This window comes from Cynara cardunculus, assembly GCF_001531365.2.
Source record: "Cynara cardunculus var. scolymus isolate 2C chromosome LG 3, CcrdV1, whole genome shotgun sequence".
NCBI classification, from domain to species: domain Eukaryota; kingdom Viridiplantae; phylum Streptophyta; class Magnoliopsida; order Asterales; family Asteraceae; genus Cynara; species Cynara cardunculus.
This window is the reverse complement of record NC_037530.1, coordinates 15,254,232-15,258,405: the sequence shown is the minus strand read 5'-3', so window position 1 is coordinate 15,258,405 and position 4,174 is coordinate 15,254,232.

The window sequence follows — 4,174 nt, the reverse complement described above, 5'->3', positions numbered from 1 at the left end:
AAGAACACACAATCAACAATAGGTCTTTTAACAACATAATATGTGTCGAGTATTTTGGAAACGACTATAAGTGTAACGATCTGTAAAAATCGTTAAGAACCAGATCATTTTGCTCACACATTTACTCAAAGAATAAACGATTAAAGGAATACAGCCAAACCTCTAGCAAAACCCAAAGAAAACCAAATCTAAAACAACTATTTGAAGCAAACAAACAAGAGAGTATGTCAGCAATGTTTAGTTAACAAAAAAATATCTTTAAAACCAACAACATATAGCTGATCACTTACTCAAGAACCATACAGATCTAAACAGATAGAAAGGAAGCATAACCACAATACAAAGAACTAAAGGAATACAACCAAACCTCTAGGAAAACTTTAAAGAAGAACAGATCCAAACTGCTATTTACAACAAACAATCAGGAGAGTATTTCAACAACGTTTGGTTAACCACATCTAAGAAGATCTTTAAAACCAAAAACATATAGATGATCATTTACTCAAGAATTGTATTGTAACACCCCAAATCCATACATTGCATATAACACATATTTCATATATACAATACATGTTTTCCCCCACATAGGTCCTGGATACAAGAGTATAATGTAAAATACGCAACCCAAAAATTTCAAAAGTACATGTTCTTGTATCCTAGCATCTATGCTTCCAAAACAGCTAAGCACATAGGGAAGTAATTCACATAATGCTCTTTCCCTTATTATCTTTACCTGCACACATAATTTTGAAAACACGAAATGAGGGTTAGACATGAATGTCTAGTGAGGTTCTCTTTTATGTAATGCAGAGTGGAGATCATCAAAACATTTATTTCAAATACTTCATCTTATGAAGCAAAACTAAAAACAAATTGCTTCGGTCCATCGGGCCTCTGGTTCCAAACCACACTTGAAATATAGGACTAGAGACCCTCTGGTCTCTCTTCCAAAGCTTCTGGTTCCTCGACCAGAGCCTCTGGTTGCACTAACCAGAGCTTCTGGTTCAACGTGTAAGCCAACCAGAGCCTTTCTGGTATGTTTTTCATAAAAAGATACTAAGTATAAAATCCTTTTCTTAAAAACTTCTAAAAATATGATTGACATAGAAACTCTTATCAATAAATACAAAGTCTCTGGTCTAATTAGTACATTTAGTAAAAAACTTGCTCATTCTCCAAATCAATAACCAGAATCCTCTGGTCCAATAATGAGGACCAACCAGAGCCCCTCTGGTCCCTTACAAGGAACAACCAGAGCCCCTCTGATTCCTCATAAAATGACCATTTTGTTCCAAAATACTTTTAACCAATATCAATGGCCATAGGCCAAGTTTTCCCCTTCTCAATAACATCAATACTATTATTTCTAATAAGAACAATATCTTTGAGTTCTCAAATCACAAAGAAGTAAGGACTCAAATCTATTGTAATCTTAAAAGACATAATTGTAAGAGCTATAATATTCACACACAATTGCCACCCTTATATCCAAAAGACACCTCTCCTTGATATGCCAACCTTATTCCAAAAGACACCTCTCCTTGATATGCCACCCTTATTCCAAATGACACCCCTCCTTGATATGCCACCCTTATTCCAAAAGACACCTCTCCTTGATATGCCACCCTTATTTCTTCTTCAAAATMTATGAACTAGTTCGGATGAAGGACCGCAATCACAACCATCTTATCGAATCCTCATTCATAGTTTTATCCATAAMATCTATAGATTAATTCCAAATGAAGACAAATCAAAATCACATTCGTCTCAAAAGAATATTTTCTATAGTTTTCAACCAACAATTTTATCATTAAAACCTCTCAAACTCAAGAACAGTCTGTTCTTTCAATGATTTCCAAAAATATCATGTCCCTTTTAAATCCTCAAAACAGGATATCATTTCCAAAACTGTTTTAAAGAAGTAATCTCTTCTTTATCTTTCCCAAAACGGTTTTTAATACACAAATATATAACAATAACACCTTTAAACTATCAAAATAGTTTTACCATCTTTTCTTCAAAACCAATATCAAAACCCAACAGCTTATATAACAAAATATATAAAGATTCTAGTCATAAAAAACTCACAGTGTAAAATCAACAGTATTTATAAAACTCACAGTTTATAATCAACGGTAGTTTAAAAACTCACCTTAACAATCACAGATTCTGAAGTTTTAAAACACACAGCAAAACATAAACTCTTCAAACAACTTTGAACAAAAGATTTGTTCAAGAACACTTCTCACCGCCACAATACTTCTTTTCTCTTTCAATAGATTTTTCTTCAAATGAAATGATAAGATAGAATCTTATATTTTTATTTCTTTAAATACTCTCACCATGGCGGTGAAGATTATTTTAAATTATAAAACTCATAGGCGGTGAAAGCTTTAGTCAATAGAAATAACCTTGGGTAGTGGGTTTTTTTAGTATAAAATTCATGATTTTTTAACCATGAAGGTATAAGTTTTTAAATATTATAATAATGTTTCCACCAGAACAATTTATCACAAATATGCACCACCTCATGTATGCTTCACACCACATGTATGTATGTATAAATTACATACATATCATGCCATCATTTCATATATATATATATATATATGCACAATATCATGTTCACATTTCACATATATAGTTCATGCATTTCTACTTAGATATGCATATTTCACGTAATCCACATAATAAACACGTATAAATTACCTCAACCCAGGTTGTCTCAAACCTGGTTATAACATTCTTCCCCCCCTTAAAAGAATTTTGTCCCCGAATTCATTTATTCAAATAACCATGGATATTGGGTTCTCATGTCAAATTCTAATTCCCAAGTTGCTTCTGAACCTTTATGAAAACGTCATTGCACTTTTACTAAACTGATCTCCTTTTTTCTCAATACTCTGGTCTTTCTGTCAGTTACTGCCTCTGGTGTCTCGATAAAACTCAGCTTATTGTGAAGTTTAATCTCAGGAAGTGGTATTGTTAAACTTGAGTCTGCCAAACATTTGCGTAGATTTGATACATGAAAGGTGATGTGAATTAAGCGGAGTTCTTCTGGTAATTCCAATTGATAAGCTACTGGTCTAATTCTTTTGCAGATTCTGAATGGTCCAATATACCTTGGACTAACTTACCTTTCTTCTCAAATCTCATAACACCTTTCCATGGAGATACCTTTTACATTACAAAGTCACCTACGTTAAATTCAATTGGTTTTCTTTGTTTGTCGGCATAGCTTTTCTGTCGATCCTGGGCAGTTTTGATTTTTTGCTCGAATCTGGTCAATCTTTTCAGACGTTTCTTGCACAATCTCGGGACCTGTCAACTGTTTTTCACCTACCTCATTCCAACATAACGGCGTTCGACATTTTCTTCCATATAGGACTTCATAAGGTGCCGCTTGGATGCTGGAGTGATAACTATTATTGTAGGAAAATTCTATCAACGGCAAATGTTCTTCCCATGATCCCCCAAAGTCGATGACACAAGATCTCAACATGTCTTTGAGAGTTTGGATGGTTCTTTCACTTTGTCCATCTGTTTGTGGGTGATAAGCCGTACTTAATCTGATTTGTGATCCCAAAGCTCTTTGCAGACTTTCCCAGAACTTTGAAGTAAAGCGACTGTCTCTATCAGATATGATGGACAATGGAACTCCATGTCTAGTCATAATTTCTTTGATATAGATTTGAGCCAATCTTTCCAATGAATAAGTCTCTTTCATTGGTATGAAATGTGCAAACTTTGATAGTCGGTCCACTATTATCCATATTGCATCATAAGCTTTTGGAGTTCGGGGTAATTTCATGATAAAGTCCATCGTAATATGATCCCATTTCAAGTTAAGCATCGTTCTACATATCTTGCGATGTCTTTCTTGAGACCTGGCCACCAATAAAATGCCTTCATATCCTTGTACATCTTGTTGGTACCTGGGTGGACGGAATAACGGGACTTGTGGCTCTCATTTAGGATGGTTTCTCGAGTATTCCTATAATTTGGTACCCATATCCGACCTTGGAAACATAATATTCCTTCCCCATTTGGTTTCATGATGGAAATTATTTTACTTACTTTTTCTGATTTCTTGTTTTCTTCCTTGACAGCCTCTGTTTGGCATCTCTGTATTTTCTTATGCAAATCTGGGTTTAAACTTATTTTCATCGCCACT